General features: G+C 33.3%; 1 protein-coding gene and 1 non-coding gene across 2 annotated transcripts in view; one reads left to right on the top strand and one right to left on the bottom strand.

The window, feature by feature from the left end:
- The window catches only part of LOC108770143 (uncharacterized), a 39,824-nt gene extending 22,622 nt beyond the window's left edge, over positions 1-17,202 (bottom strand). Inside the window, exon 1 of the mRNA XM_018521510.1 lies at positions 16,922-17,202. The gene's annotated coding sequence lies outside the window, so the exon portion shown is untranslated. The remainder of the gene's footprint in view (positions 1-16,921) is intronic.
- On the top strand, positions 4,420-4,491 carry TRNAA-UGC (transfer RNA alanine (anticodon UGC)). Its single transcript has one exon. It is a non-coding gene; the product is annotated as a tRNA-Ala (tRNA).
- Positions 17,203-18,355: the final 1,153 nt, after the last annotated feature.

Genomic DNA, 18,355 nt, shown 5'->3' with positions numbered 1-18,355 from the left:
AATTTATCGCGCGGAACGAGTTAAACGACCAGCGAAGAAACGCTTCTACCAACGCGCCCAACGAAGCCGTCGTTTTCCCATCGTCCGCTTTTTTTCCGGATCAACGATCACATGAACGATCGTCGTAACGTCAATTCTAATTTCTGTCGATCGCAAGAGATGCCTCGTGTCTGAATATTCAATGAAACTAAAACATTGACAGAATAATATTGCTTATTTCAAGCAATGCGAACAGTCATGTCTTCTAAGAGTAATTTGCAATTAAGATTTGACAAAAAAATTACATAATTTCTAAAATACTTAAACAAAATGTGAGTACCACAAGAAGATGTATTTAACCATCTATCTGTATTGTGTACTAAAAAAACAAAAAATTTTATCATGCATAACGAACTCGGCGTCTAATTTTAGCTTCAAATTTGCCCCGATTCCTCGTGATCGGAATTATTTCCAGTTCAACGTTTGACGTAATTGGATTGGTCAATGATCAATTAGAAACTACTCGTTGCAGCGAGTACACGTGCCGCGTCACGTTTGAGTGTAAAAAGTTTCGCGTAGGAGCGACTTAGGGGTCGTTTTACAAGCGTGAGACTCAAAGCTGAGTTATATATTCTGATAAAATGATGTGGTCAGCATGTAATTATACGCGCGTATATACATATATACATAGGCGTCGACTATAAGGTAATCTAAGAACGAAAACAAATATCATTTGTATACGACGCAATTAACAAATTACCTTTAGAAAACGAATTTATTTTATATCAAAAATGCATGAAAATGACAAATTCTTTCCAACCTGCCACCGATTGCTTCTCGAAAGCTTTGATTTTATTAAAATTAAATTTCTATAAAAATAATATGACGCTGTGCAAAATTTAGTAAAAAAAGCTTATTAAAAAAGTGTAACAATAAACATATTATTTACACAATTAATCAACATTCGAGAATTATATATTCTAAATTTCTTGCAGTGAAATCTCACTCCAAGAGAGTGAAAATGTAACCACTCTTGAAAAAGAAGTGAAAATATTTCACTTCATGAAAAAAAAATGACTATCTTCATTCTTTTTAGAGTAAAATATCTCACTTTTTGGAATAAAATTTCACTCCTTTAAGGTGAAAATTCACTCTAAAAAGAGTGAAAATTGTCACTCTTTTTTTAAGAAGTGAAATATTTTCACTTTCTTGGAATGAGATTTCACTGTAAGAAATTTAGAGTGTATTTAATACTCAAAATGAAATCACAGTTTCTTTAAAGTAAGAATGTTTTAGCAGATTTTTGTGCAAAATGTTGCCGGCGCCTTTGCCCCTGTATAAACCTGGTTGTTTGGTCGCACGTGTCGCGCCATATGCCGCTGCGCGTTTTCACCCCGTGACTAGCGCACCGGCGTTACGCACCGATCGTCATTATGAGTTGCATCGAGGGCCGAGGAGATAATTAATCGTAAGCTCTTCGGCCGTGGTGTACGTACGTATGTACACATGCGGAACTCGACGTCTCGGCAATAAGTTACGGGGTACCCTTCTAATGAACTTATTTGCCGATACTAAAACCTAACGATGAACCTATGCGTACGATCATTAGATATTGTTTGCTAAAACGCGCCGCCAAATATTATATTACCAAATATTATCCAAGATTATCAGAAATCTAAACTCGTATAGCTCGGCAAACATAGACAACAATAGTTAGCAATTAACGAAGACTCGATGTAGCTTACGCTTGTCCAATTAAAATAGTGACTAAGTTAACAACGGATAGTGGTGTTGATAATGTTATATCAGTTATATCATTCTCAATTAATGCTACCTTTACGTAACAACTGATTGTCATAAAATGATAAAAAATATCTTGATTCTTATCTCTATCATTAGTCTCTGAAACGTCTTTAATTTACAATTCCAATTAATTATGTAATTAATAGATAGCACATTGACAAATTAGAAAGAATTGATTTCCTCAACAAAATTATGCGAAACCAAAAAGCGAAAATCTCCGATAAATAATACAAATTCTTTCAGTATCTTTTTTAAGAAAAAATAAACTGCACAATTTTAAAACAATGGAAACTTTTCAAAACATAGATTGCAGCAATGAAAAAGTCTTCACATATAAAAATTATTTACAATAAATAATATATCAAACAATAATCGTGCATAACAATCTTTCATCCTACATAGGGTAACTCCGGCAAATACTGGTTGATTTCAGCTTCTTACTGTTAATATTAATGAAATTATTGTGAGTTGAATCGATTTGTCACTGTAATAAGCAACGACATCATAAATTAAAATCTACATAAAATGATTATTACTGTAGGGCGTGTAAAAGACTTAGTAATTATTTCGTAATACATACGTGTAGTGGAATAGTAAAGCATGTATAGCAAAATACAAGTGCTTTGCTTTCGTATTCTTTATTTAGTTTGTTGTCTTATATATATAGTAAAGCATGTTGTATAGCAAAATACAAGTGCTTTGCTTTCGTATTCTTTATTTAGTTTGTTGTCTTATATATTCCACCTGTTTGGGATATGCGATATTTTTAGCGAGCGGGATTTATGCCCAAAGTATACAAAGTGCGCAGATTGAATTCAGTGCACTAAATGCAATAAACGCATTATATGAAATATGTACCTCATGTCATAACACTTGTAATATATGTAGGCAGATTGTAATCATTATTTATTATTTCATATACATATTTACCATTCCTATTCCTTAATAAAACTTCATAAACACATTTTATAAGTTATTATGTCATTTTACGTCTTATTTATATACATTATTTATAAATTTTTCATGAGTCGTACATACTCCCCTCCCCCTATGAGTAGCTATATAAAATGCAAGGGTTTCAAAAAGTTTATTTTTTAATATGAAAAATAAATATTTCAGATTTCTAATATTTTTTTTCATAGTAGTAGACAGTACAAAGTTTTTACTGATACAATTCGTTTATTTCAAACATAATAAATAATACTTAATAAATTAAGTTTTTGATAGGTGCGGCATATATACCGGAGTTACCTTATATAAAAAAAAAAAACGTATATTGTTTTAAATAAACAGTCTGCGTCTTTCCTTATACAAAACAAAATCAAGCAGATCTCGCATTACTCGTCGAAGCAGATCTCGCATTACTTGTCGCAAGATTTCAATTTTCGATACTCTCGCTATATTCGTATATTATATAACTTGCCATTTAGATGGCACGTACACCATAGTTTAGTTATAGCCTCGCAGTGAGAATAATAGAGAACGAAAAAAAGGCACCGTCGAACATGCCTCGTGGCAACAAGCGCGCTTCCCGCTCGAGTTCCGCGCCGAGACGAGCGGAACTCGGCTCGATCGCCCCGTGAACGAAAGCGCAAAGAGCACGAGTCGCATCCTTCCTCGCCGGAATTACCGTGCGACGCGCATTACTGCGAGATTCTTCAGGAACGATACAGAGCAACGCGTCCTGCTCGACATAAAAAAAAAAAAAAAAAACAACAATGGTGCATTATGCGAGAGTGCTCCGGCCCGCCCTGACGCAACCGCGAATGCCCTCCACGTCCCTTTGATTCCCCGCGACCCTTTACGGTCTCTATAATCGTAAGTCTGCTTTTTTACTGATTGAAAAGAGGTAGTTGCCGGCAGTGAATAGTTACGCGAGTCGATCTTGCCGGTGTAAAACCGTCTTCTAGAAGACAATAGCAATATATCGGCATGATCTGCAAAATGTAGAGTAGTATTACTCGCGAAAATGATAATGCTCTCAGAATAACGCTGCTGCTAAAGTACTAATTTAATCAATGTATTTTGATTGAAAATATTAAGATAAATCAATGCACGTGAATTCATAAAAATTAAATATTATTGATTAATTTCTCGTACAAAATTCATTGATATTCTAGTCTTCAATCAAGATCGATATTTTATACTCGCTTAAATAAGTAAGATAAAAACAGCATTAACGCTTATAAAATAATGCTGCTATTATATATATTATAGCTAATTTAATCAATACATTTTGATTAAAGATATTTAAAATAAATCGATTATGCATACGAATTCATAAAAATTAAGCTTATTATTCTTGGTTATTTACAAATACAAAATTTAATAATATTTTAATATTTATAATCAAAATGTACTCATTAAATTAGTAAAATAGTAGCATCTAACTCGTATTTTGTAACTAGCAGCAGCACTATTGTTAAAAATAACACTGCTGTCAGTTTACTAATTTCATCAATAAATCTTGATTAAAAATATTAAAATATTAATGAATTGCACGAGGAATCAACTAAAGGTATTGACATAATTTGTTTTTTATAAATTCATGCATGTAATCGAATTTTTTTACTTCGCGTTCTTTGCTTTAACAAAGGCAATAAGAATAGTCGTGATCAGAAGAGTAAATTCTTATTCGGGGATGTAGCTCAGTGGTAGAGCGTTCGCTTTGCATGTGAAAGGCCCCGGGTTCGATCCCCGGCATCTCCATTTTTTTTCTTTTACCAATCATCAATAGACAATAAATGTAGTTACACGTGTAAAATTACTAATGATGTGATTACAATAAAATTTCATAGGTATGAGTCCAGAATATTTTTTTCATAAATTCGTTGATTAATTCAAATTAATTTTTTTTAATAAAAATTTTATAAGAGAGACGTTGTTAAGATCCCAACGACTTGTTACTATTTTATTTATCTTTGTGAGTAACTCTCGTATATACTTCCTGATTGACAAGAATATTTCCAAATTTTTAATACATTTAAAGATGCTTAGACTTAAACGAAAAAATAAATTTTTTATCTATTTACATTATATATTTTACTCGAATTAAGTTTCATAAATATATTTGTATATATATTTATGAAATTTACTTCGAGTGAAATTTTAAAGATTCAGTTATCTATAATACAGAAAGTTATAATTCTTTCTAATGTCTAATAACTCTTGTCATCTGTAATTATCTTAAAAATAATTTTAGCACATTATTTATATTGCGTATATTCCAGAAAAGAAATATCCCATTTTCACGACAATTCTCTCTCTCTCTCTTTTCATATAAATCTCTTCAGAAATCTCTAAAGTAGCGCAATGGAAATGTACACATATTCGTTCTGTAAATCTAAATTCAAATTAAAACTAATATTTTCTGAAAAGTGATACACTCATATAACACAAGAAGAAAAAAAATTCGCTGACACTGCATGTTTTGCGCTGTCGTAGCACTCGTTGTTAATTACTATGCGGACAACCAAAAAACTTGTTAAGAGTGCTAATTGTGTTTACCGGTAATAATTTTGCTAACTCTGCAAAGTATTAACAACAAAATGTATTAGCTAAACTTTATTAAACATCTCAACAGTTCACATCAAACGTCAAACAAATTCACGATTATTCGACGAAACAGGTTTATGATATCGAGTTACTTTACAGAAGAATCTGATTGCGCTTATTGCAGTACTTAGCAACTATATAGCTTCGCTACATAGTAATATAGAAGCAAACTCTTCTTCCTCCGCGTTCTTTTCATACGCCTCGTCATAATGTCAATGCTGCAACATCATTGATCAAGCAGCATCATATATGTATATATATATATATCGTGCACGCGCTTTTTTTCAGGACTTCCTCGAACCATCTCGTGTTTCGCTACCAAGGAAAAACAGAGATAGAAAAGGGTGGCGTGGGAGGAAGAGGGCAAAGGGAGGAAAGGGCAGGCTACTTAACGGAACGTCGGAACGAATCTCGAAGGCCCTGTGGGTTCGGCATGTGGCTTATTATACCCGCTAATAAGCGCAGTATATCGCGTCGATTATCCGCTAAGTATAGGGTCCAAGCCAAAGGGCTATCGGCATCGGCCGTTGGGCCGATGACTGCACGTCACTGGCATGCACACAGCCGTAATTCATACGCGGTTGGCTATATAATGGCCAGTGCCTGGGCTGCTGCCCGTCTACGTATATATTTCTGGCCACTCGCCCCGCGAGTGGGAGCGGGACGAATAAATCATAAAATTTATAACTCGCGTCTCCAAGAAGAAGAAAGATAAAAAAAATATCGCGGCGCGCGGAACCGGACGGCTAGAGACGGGAGAAAACGTGCTTGCGCGCGAACGTGAGTCCTCTTAGAATCCGATCTTCTCGTTCTCGTTCTCAAGCCGCGGGGTGGCTTAACGCGCGTTTACTCAGCCTCCTCCTATAAGAAGAGAGGGAGACAAACTCCCGTTTACAGTCGCGGAGGTTCGAGAACTCATCGGCTTCGAAAACTTATAATAACTCCGGACATAATGAGCCGTTCGTATTTTAACTTTCAAATACGAAACAGGCCCGGTTTATTATCTGATTAACTTGTGGATTTCTAATGTGTTTTTCTAATTATGATTAATACTACACTGAAAAAAAATATAGTCAATTTTAATAAATATTTAATTGAATACTGCCAACTAAATATTTATTAAATATAAAGATATATTTTATTTGATACAAGAAATGTTAATTTGATTCAACAATCTTTTTTTACTGAACAAATATTTATTTACTGTAAGTAAATGTTTAGTTGGCAGTATTGAACTAAATATTTATTAAAATTGACTATATTTTTTTCTAAGTGTAACTTTAAAAATTATTCATATAAAATCATCAGTTTAGTGATTAACCATAGACAGAAAAATCAAATTTTTACATTATCATCGGTTAAACCTAATCACGAGTTAACCAGCAAATAAAAAACCAGGCCTTAAAGTTAAACCTATATCGGGAAACTTAAACTCAATGTAAAGCATATAAAATCATATTGTGATTTTTCAGAGAACTTTAAAGAGCAAGCAACGATAAAACAGATCCGATCCGTTACTGATAAACATAAACAGACTCGCGACGATTAGCGGAGAGTTTTAAAGGGATTTTAAGCGAGGTGGGGTTTTAAACGGAAACAGATGCTACAAAGTCTGTGTACTTTAAGCGTATCCGCTTAACGTGTTCGATATCAACGCTTATCGGTTGCACATTGTGGAACGCGTGGTGCATCGAACTCGATACTAATTTTAACGTTTAAGCCCGTAATCGTTTTAGAGACCAGAGACCATTTATTTTTATTCTACCGCATCCTTCTTAATATCGCGTTTATCGATTTCCTATGTAGTTTTGTACGATCACGCGAAGGACAAGTATATGAATCTTTCAGAAACAAAAACTGATCGATTTTCTGTCAATTTCTTAATTTTAATACTATTATAATAATAGAACATGTCACTCTCTAAAATTGTTAGAGTTGTCACTCTGAAGAGAGTGAAATTTCTCTTTCATTCTAAAAGATTGAAAAATGAGCCGCTCTTTATCAAGACTGGCTCCATTTTCATTCTTTAGAGTGAGATTCCACTCCAACAAATTTAAAGAGTAGTTTATAACTACATCAATTTTCTCTTCTATTTATTTCATGGAACTGATCAGCTTCTGGGAATCTGACATGAGACATCCGTTTTACAAAACCGACAAGTATCGGCTGTTATTTGTTTTCGCTCTGGTATCTCGTTTCGCAGTTTAAAAATAAGCGATAAAGCAAAGTTTAACTTCCTGCCACATTCCTCGCTCGATCGCTCGCGGAATGATGACGCGACGCGCTATTACGATCGAAGGGCGTAATACACTTCGTTTTCGTTTAGTTCGCACGTGGGTGTCTCATAAAACTGGAACACCGTCCGGGTAGAGCAGGAGGATCCCGCGGTCCATTTTAGCGAAGCGTTTTTCCATTACAGCGGGTCGCGGGTCGCGCGGGCCGCGTTTGCCAGTGACGCGGAATTCTTATGCAAATAGGAGGGCATGGGCATCCCGGCTTCACTCGGGAAAGGTATAACCACGGCCGAGTGCGGTCGACGCACAAAGGGATCGGAACAAACGTGCCGGCCAGCTGACAATACCACGGAAGAAAAGACCGGGCGGTCGTTACGCTTGGCCGCGCTTACGGCGGTTTTTATTTACACCTGGCGCACGTATTCCGCTGCACTTTACCGTCGTCGGCGCCCACGCGTCTACCGAGACGTGTCTATCTCAGATGTGTCGTCTGAGAACTGTCGTACGATTATTTCTGACTCACATTCAAAACGCGTTTCTCTCTGTACAGCGAGATACAATGTCTGTTCTCTGTGGCTGAACTAGTATACACTCTTGAAACTTAAAATGAAACGTTTAATATTTGAAAAAGAGAGTTCGAATGCAGAGTCTAATGCAGGAATAAAAAATAGACTTATTAAATATCGTATAGGGAGGATCCGTAAAAAGATTCATAATTAACAGATTTCATGTTTAATCCCTCATCCTACAGAGTTTTAATTCGTAATTTGCGTAAAGCGCAGGGACCGCAGAGAATCTCTAGACATTCAAATTGGAAGTTGTTCATGATTAAACTGACAATCACGTCAAGTGAAATAAGTATTACGAATGTTTATAAAGCAGAAGTCGAACCGAATTTTTTAGAACAGGATCCTTCCTATGGAGCCAGTAATTGATAGATTAATTGGAGCTCAAAGATTTTCATATTTGAGTTGCAATTTAATTTCAATTTAATTTCGATTTGTCTAATTATAAGATATATATATTATCTGCCGAGAATTGGGATTCATTATATTATAATAATCATAATTATTGAATCGACTAAAAGATGTAGGTACTCGTTATAATAATTACAACAATTAATTTATGCCATAATTAATTACATTATACTAATTAATTTGTTGCAATAATGTACATAATATCTATTTAATTACTTTATAGTAATATTTACCTCTTCTTTTAGTGCAAATATTATTTTTAAAGCCCTGTTTTTATACCTACAATACTACACTCAGAGAAAATATACTTAATTTTAATAAATAATAATTTGAATGATATTAATATAACATTTATTTATGGAAAATTAATATTTGCTAAATAAAATGATAATAGTTAAGTCACACAAAATAATGACTTTTGCGCCAAATAAACATATGTTTACATTTAGCAAATTAGTTATTCAAGTTATTCAACTGGCACTATTCAAACAAATATTTCTTCAAGCATTTTTCTGTCAATGTAGGAATCACTCCGAGATCTCGGACGGAGAAAGACAATAATCGAACAGATCAAATGGCCGAATTATTCAAATGTGTTTTGTTAATTCTTTCTTCATCCGATATCTCGGAACAATTTCATTGTAGACACAAGACTCAACATAGTTTATAAAGAAATTTTATCTTTATAAAGTCCTTTAAATCATTGCGTTAACAACTGCAATAAGTATAACGGACAAATCCGCAACGTTAACGTTAATCAAAGTTATCTACGATGATCGCACACGTTATATCGTAACGCGATCGTACGCCTCGAGCGCGGATTCGGTAATTCCAGCAATTAGCAAGTTCGGCGAGTTGAGGCCGACGAGGCGAGATCGATTCTGCCGCAACCGCCAAGGATATGCCCTTTTTAATTCGACGATTCGGCCGACCAAAGTACCTGTAGACGGATCCCACCGACGGACGTATACTGCAGATAATTTAACGGGCGCGATATAAATAGGTACGCGTCGGTCGAATAATCCGGGAAAATATATCGCCGTGAACGAAACGGTGCGGAAGCGGAATACAGCGCGACTCGTTCCTTTTTATATTATATTATTTCATCCTCAAAGTACACTCTGCCGTGGATAAATTCACCCTCTCGCTGATTGACTACTCTATTTTATGATAACGCAATTATGGCAAGCAAAATTTGTAAAAGTTCCTAACACGGTTAACCGACTCTAATGAAACCCGAACCGAGGTAATATTCTCATAAGTTTGATTAGGGCGTTGATGTTGTCGAATTTTTTGCACATGGTGTAGTTTATAGAGTTTTCGTCTCTCATAATTTTCGCAGGACGTTATAACGTCTAGAAAATCATATTAGATACATATAACTTTATTATGTAGCTATTTTATTGCGATTATTTGACAAATATAAATTGCTTTTTTTTACATAAATGGTAAATAAGGAATTTTTTCTTTTTCTTTTTGTCGCCATATCTTAATTTAGATTTTAGAAAAATAACATTACTTAGATTGGTAGAAAAAAATGTACATTAGAAAAAAATGTTAATTTAGCTATGGCTGGTGTCCTTTTAAAAGATACAGACACAGTCGATACTTTCGACACAAATTGACACACGTCGCTTTCCATTTACAATTTGGTTCAAACTGAACCGATACTTTTCGATTCGAAAGGAGAATCGAATTATGTTCAAATGTGATTTTAATCAATTTAAACGATATTAGAACGCAATAAGATATACATATCTGTAATATACATGCATTGGAAATTTGAGAAGTTTTAAGCTAATTAAAATTTCGTAAGGTAAAGTATTAAAAATTCGTACACGCTATACGCATTGCGTTCTATTTAACTGTAACAAAGTATAAACTTGAGTGTCGATTTGTGTCTCTTAAGAGGAAAGCAGCCTATATTTTCCGAGGAATCCGTATCGGACACATATAATTATGTAGAGCAGCAGTGTAGTATTACAGCAATGATTATCTGCTCATAATTTACATTGCGAATGACGTGGCAAAGTAGAACGTAAACTATCGTAACTACATTCTATAGACAAGTTTTCCTATGAGCAGAGGACATAACGTAAGAGATGATACGCATCAATCGAGTTATTGATTATGCTACTCAAGACTTTATACTGGTTACCTTAAAGTTAAAACTTTCATTGTATTAAAGACTATACACAGTACTTTTGTGAGATAAAAGGCCACAAGCAGTTACTAAAGCATTCTGTAGAATTACAAATAATTGCATGTATGCAACTCTATGAAATGGTTCCATTAAATCTCTTCTTAAATATTTAATACTGTACTTATAGACATTAACAATTGCGAATTTAGCGTTGAAGATAATATGTTATCATTGTAAATGAGCGTATTGTTGACATTAATATGTACCAAATATTGCAATCGTCTCAAAATTCCTTATTAATATGCATTAATTAACAACTGTAAATAAAAAATATTAAGTATTATATTTTTCATAGTAAATATTTATTTTTTATTTCCGATATATTTCCTAAATACACGCTGTTACTCGTAATATCATTTCCTTGATAACTTTCAAATCGACGAATCAACTTTCTTAGCCGTGCTTATAACTTTAATCCTTGATACGTATATTCCTTGATAAAAATATAATAATAGAATTATGAAAAACAAAGTTACTGAGGTTTTCGTATTGTATAACTAATTGACATCTCTCGTTCTAGATTCTCTTTAGAAACCATCGAACGAAGTTTCAGCCTTGACGACATATAATCATAAAATGGGACAATTGCTCGATACAAGTTTGTTTGATACCTAATACGCAGTAATGTCATACATAGTACGTATCTCTTTTATAATCAGAAATGCCAGGACCCCTATTCTTGAAAAGAAACGTATACAAAAAACTAGGGATATACTTATAGTATACGTTACATATACTATAGTACTTTCCTACATTGAAAAAAAAATATAATCAATTTTAAGAAATATTTAGTTCAATACTGCCAACTAAACATTTACTTACAGTAAATAAATATTTGTTTAGTAAAAAAATGATTGTTAAATCAAATTAACATTTCTTGTATCAAATAAATATATCTTTACATTTAATAAATATTTAGTTGGCAGTATTCAACTAAATATCTATTAAAATTGACTATATTTTTTTTTCAGTGTAGAATTTCATATACGTTTCTTTTCAAGAATAGAGGCCCCAGGTTAGGATATCCAAAAGAAAATTATCTGCAATCAACATGAAGAATCTAATGCTAATAGACGTCTAGTGCTAATTTAATACATGCGCAACAGGAACTTACAACGCTACTTCATCATACTTCACGGAAACAATGTCTATAGCTGCAATTCTGCGATCAACGCGAGCAGTTAATAATGTTTATGGTAAGATTACAAAGCTTTAGTTAAGTATGTTAACCAGATGCTTTGTGTAGAGCATTTCATTATATGTCAACATTAGCGTGAACATATGTATAACAATAAAATGAGATGTTTATATGTAATCACACTGTTTAATTTATAAATATAACTAAAACAATATATAAAATAAAAAAATATATAGGAATTATGTTGCAATTCTTATAGATCTTCATTATTTACGTATAATGATGAAAGTGAATACAGCAACGATTATTTTCCAGCTTATTGAACATTAACGTACAATACAATTTTGTAGCAAAATCGAATTATTCAAATATAATATACAGTCAGCTATATGGAATATTATTTAAAATTTAATGACTTTTTTATTTTAAAAGTCTTAAATGTGTTTTAGGAATCTATTTTTTACAACTTTAAATAATAATTTATAATTTATTTTAAATATTAGTTCATTTTCTATTCTATAACAAACAATTTTATTTTATTTTACAACGTTAGATTCAAGCTATGACATCTGAGAGAAGAATTTTACGACATTCACAAAAAGACATACAAAATTTTTAAGATTTATCAATGCTTTCAAGTATTTCTAATAATATGCTTTTCTAATATTTTATAAAACACTTCAAATCTTTATCAATCGGTCGAAATCTATCGAAAAGATTTGAACGATTATCTAAATAAGAAAGATTTTGTGTGCTTAAAAGGACTAAATTGACTATAATATCGTTCACATTCAAGCGCACAAAAGTCTCTTATAATCTATCATCATGGTGTAACGATCAACTCGAGATCACCTCACAAACACAGTGCAACGTTGTTAAGCTTCTTGAGCTCTCAGTTTTCTTGCACTTTGCAATCAGTAATTTCATCGCAACGACGAAGAGAGTTCAACACTTGCCGGAACAACAAGGCAAGATCTGATAAACCTTCGTCTCAATATAACCGAATACTGAAAGTTATATCCGGATGATTCTTCGTATGATAAAAGACTAAGTTTGATTTAAAAAATGCTGCTCTGTAAAAGTTTTTCTGATGCACAATAGCTATAACTATAAATTCCTAATACTGAGCTATATACTCTTGAAAAAGAAGTAGTACATTGGACAAACGCGTGGTATATATGCGTCATATAAAGTAGGTTTCGTACTATAGGGTCAATGCCTTGATACGCGATATTCAATGCGTATCGCATCAGAGATCCCAGTATAATCGGTTAATTTATTAAAGCAAAAATATCTTTAGTAGTACCTGACTGATCTGTAAAGAAATAACATCTAAATAATTTGATACCTACTCTAAATTCTTTGAAGTGGAATCTCACTCTAAGAAGTGAAAATTGAGCCAGTCTTGAAAAAGAGTAGCTCAATTTTCAATCTTTGAGAGTGAGATTTCACTCTTCGGAGTGAGATTCACTCTAAAAGTTTCAGAGAGTAAGGAAGCAGGAGTTTAATTGCTATAAATTACAGAAAGAGCAGATTTATGTATCTATAAATATGTTATGTTATCTAGGTATTAAAAATCTGTTCGCACAGAGAGAAAAAAAGTAATATAAGCTGCAGCAGTAAATTTGCTCGCTACTTACAGTTTCGTCTCACAAATTTCATTCTCCTATATCGGTTTTCACATCATGCGATTCAGCACAAAATCCGTTTGTAAACGCTAAATGCATATCTAATGCGCCTAATGGATAATCCGACACTGGCAACGCGATGTATTAACAATCGAAGTGTGGAATGGAATCTCTCGCGAGAAATCCATGTTTTCCTCTCAACGATTAGAGAGCCGTTGCATTGAAAGGGTCAAACCGGGCGCTGTCGATGGGTAAAAAGCTCGCGCGGTTCTAAGCACGGTAGAGCAACGTACTCGCGACGCGGCCACGATCCAGGCTATCTCCCGGAAGCACGAGAGATTAATGTTTGTAACGAGAAAAACGCGCCGCTTCTCGACGAATTGCGACAATGCAATGGGCCGTGGAGACCGTAGCTGCAATTCCCCGGAGCACACGGCTTCGCCAAAAAGCTTCGCCAGGAAGCGGTGGTAATTTAACGCTTTTTACACGTAAAAAATTATCGTTTCTTAATGAATAAAGAAGCAAGACGGATTCGTGCGATTAAATAAGATAAAATTAAAAGAATAGATTAATTTGCAAGTCACTTCAAGTATCCCAGAGAGCACACATGTTGGAACATATACAAGACATCTTAAATGCGTCTGAGATGTTAATGAATAGCATTGTACAATAATAGTTCAGTTCACCGGGGGAATATTCATCCGTATATATTTTCTTTTAATCCACAGTAATAGCTTTCAACATTTTTTTTCTCAAAAACAATTGACCCGTAGAAATATCGCATTTATTCAATTTCGTTAAAAAAAGAGTTGACCCAGTTTTAAGCAATTTTTTCTTTGAGAAATATACGCAGTTAACTAACCTATTGGGATATCGTGTGAATGAAAAAATTGTTTCGAGTACAGATATTGACTGACTCTCTTTGGCTCTGATTTTGTTGTTTGTTCTTTGTGATTCATTCGAATCGACCATGCAAATCTAAAATTGTTTACGCTGCAGGAATCTGATCCGCGTTTCTCTGTTTGTTGAAAGATGCCGTAATATTTTTTGATAAATATTATAATTACTTCTCCAATTGTTCCAATATAAACAGCACAGAGAAATCTAAAATATATTTTTCTCTTTTAAAATTCACAAATATATTATTAAAAATACGATACTTAAGAATTATTATTTCTTTTATAGCAACATCAAAAAATTTAAACTTGACGCAATAGAAGTGTTAATTAAGACTATAGATCAATCCACAAATTAAGTAATAATTAAACAGTCTAGACAAAATCAACCGCGAAGAATTGCTTAATGAATAGTATATCAGCTAGAGTACAAAACCTAAATCGCCAGAATTGATAACAATGGAATTTTACCTTTTTAAATACAAGTTATATTTTACATCTAATATTAAAATGTCATATATAATTACATAAATATAATTTATATATTATACATATGTATATCATATAACCTCAATTAATCTGCACATAAAAAAATAAATGATATGATTATATTATATTATATGCATTTTATTACATAAGCTGCGTTTTGATTCTTTAAAAACTTTCTAACATTTTTTGAAATTTTCGAAAGTATATTACAGACGCATGTGAAATTATAGATAGAATTCTAGATTGTTTGTAGTAGGCTTTATATATAAGTATAAAATTATAATTTTTCTCTCATCTCAAGATCTGCCTGCATCAAGTTCTTAGTAAAATAATTAACTTCACTGATAGATAGATAGATAACGGATGTGGCATAATATTATACACCCACTTTAAAAAACCGATTCATTGGATTATGCATACTGAAAAGCAGTTTAATCATATTGCTAATATCGACTGCAAAGTTATTCAAAATTAAAATGAGTCCAGTTCTACATTTTCACTACATATATGGGCACTTTCTGAACTTCACGCGCTCAAAACAAAACCGCGCCAAGCGAAATTTATTGACCAGTTTAATACTGAAAGACAATAATTAATTAATTATTTTAGATATTAAAAGCACTGTTATTCAGTAATTTTAATACTCTAAATAAGTAATTACTGTTTTTCAATAATAAATATAGAAAATAGAATATTATAAATATTATTACAAAGAGTGCTATAAAAACTATTAAAAACATATAAAGATACTTATAAAGATTATGGAAAAACCGAGGGAAAAATGCAATATGAGCACTTTAACTGATAAAATATCCAATCATACAATCCACTAATAACATTTTAATATTTTAATAATCAAAATATACGCATTATATTGTTATTATTAAATGACTCTCTTCATTCATGCATGTAATTACTTTTAATATGCAGCCTTAGCCCGTAGAATAGTGTGAGCAACCGACTTTAATATAAATGTAGAGAATGTAACGGATTTATCGCGGCAAAAATTTCGAAATAGCGCGCTTCGTCGCGCGCGACGATTTAAACTGTCGCGCTTGACAATTCCAGAGTAGGTACTTTCCGCGTTCATGCCCGTTTCTACCAATGAAGATTAACTTACTCTTCATCTTTTTCTAATTTAGAATTTAAAAAAGACGAAAAGTCACTTAAACCAAGATAAAAAATTAACTATATTTAAAAAACCGGATATAAGAATAAAAAAAGGATAAAGAATGAATTAAACTAAGATTAAAATTAATCTACATTAAGCTCGTTTCTATCAATGCAGTTTAATTTTAATCTCAACTAATTCTTCATTTTTTCCTAATTCTAAAAATTAGAAAAAGATGAAAAATAAGTTGAACCGAGATTAAAATTAATCTACATTGGTAGAAACGGGAATTATTAGAATAATAGATATTAGTGACACAAATCGACACAAACATCGTTCTAGCTTTCTTGACATTTCAAAAAAAAACAAAGACAAAACAATATTTGTTTCATAGTGTCATCAAATGGAAAATACTCATATATGTACACACATATAGACTCTTTATTTTAAATAATACATTTCCCATATAGCCCCGGTTGATGTCCTCCCGTAATACAAAAAAGTCGTTTAATCAATCGCGATCTTCCCAATCTTTTCACCCGAAGGAATTTATTTCTACGACTAAATTATCTCGTGTTTAAAATCAATAATCGATCGAGAACAGTTTCAAACGTCCCCCCTTCGAACGTGCCTTTCTAAAATGTACAAATGCCGTTTAACGACGCCGCTAAAAATTCTAAATGCCACGCATGATTGTGAAGTGAAACATAAGTGACTAGTTGACAGCCTTGATTGAGAATTAAGAAAAGTAGAAAAATTAAAATCAAGAGAGAAAATGGATATGAATCAAAGAAAATGGCGATGCCGCGAATTAAGTGAACTATCGAATTCTTTTTATCCTTTCCAGGATATGAGAAGAGGTATAATTCTTTCGCAAGTATATATTTTTGAAATACACTGTGAATTACCTTTGGATTTCCTTACGGAAGTGTCATGTTCAACGTCGGCACGAATCCTCGTGAAGTACAAAACTCGCCGGTGGTCCTTCCCTTCACCTCCGGCCGACAGAGAGCAAGTGTTTTGAGAAGAAAAAAAAGCGGGAAAATCGTCCGATCACATTTTGACGAGACGCAAGCGCGTTTGATCGCGAGCAACGATCCTTTTTTTGAGCGGCAAGCGTTTTACACTCGCGTGAGAAGAAAGCAACGCGTATCGCCCGCCCGTGTAACCGACGTCGCATCAGTCGCGTGTTGCGTACGAATGGTCGCGCCGCTCACTTCGGCTCGGCTCGGCGCGGCCAGGCACGGCCACATCGCGGCTCACTTCACCCCGGACACCGCGCGGTCGTCGCACGTCACGTACACATGGCCGCGGCAGCCAATCCGGCGCGCCGACCTACACACCGGCCGACCAATCGCGGTCTCGCCGTTCCCGCGCCGTCGTGATTCACCCGGCAACGGCGCGTAAACGAAGTTCTCATCGTATCGCGGCCGATGACGTCGATATACTGTCGACGGAGACTTTGGCCGTGTTTCAAAATTTACTGCCAATACTGAAAATCTATAGTTTATGTCACGTGTTCCATAGATTTTCAGTACTGGCAGTAAATTTTGGAACACAATCTTTATAGAGAATCCTGCGATTTCACGCATATTTGTTCTCTCTAATACACACGATGATTTTTCCGGTCCTTTGCTACATACGATGGATCATTCGTGTTCTGGGTTCATTTTTATCACTTTGATTATATATGTACAAAAATTATCAAATGATTCTTACATATACTTTAACATCATCTTTAGAAAGTTTTTATGAGGTATTGTATATTTTTAAAAATTGTTTATAAATGTTATAACTAATTATTTGATACATCTAGGTTTTTGGAAAAAATATATATGTGCAGAACACAAATGACATCGTTTATACTAAAAGATTTGCTGGATAATGATGAAATACGATTAATGTGATTTCATCGTAATATCATAATACAGTAATATCAAATTTGTAACGTTTCTTTATTTAAAATATTCTATATATAAAATATTACTAAAATGTTCCGATAATAATAGCTCCGTCAAATGTTAAATGACGCTATCACTATCGAGAAAAGGGTCTATACAAAAGAATCAAAAAATAAAAATAAATTTGGATATTCGATAGACATTCTTGAATTGAATGGACATATGAATATGATAAATCATGATGAGAAAATTATAATATTATATGCATAATAATGCGATAACATATATAATAAAACAAAAATTAATTTCAAATTGCAATTGTGAAATAAAAATAACGCAGCATATAAAGCAAGTTGATCTACTATGTTTTATAGAAATTAGCAAATATTTTACTCAAATAACTTTCCAAATTTCTATTAGCAATACTAATGTCTTGTCAAA

The sequence above is a fragment of the Trachymyrmex cornetzi genome, unplaced genomic scaffold (genome assembly GCF_001594075.2).
Source record: "Trachymyrmex cornetzi isolate Tcor2-1 unplaced genomic scaffold, Tcor1.1 scaffold99, whole genome shotgun sequence".
Classification (NCBI taxonomy): Eukaryota; Metazoa; Arthropoda; class Insecta; order Hymenoptera; family Formicidae; genus Trachymyrmex; species Trachymyrmex cornetzi.
Note: the sequence above shows the minus strand (reverse complement) of the source record. Positions and strands in the feature narration are given on the sequence as shown.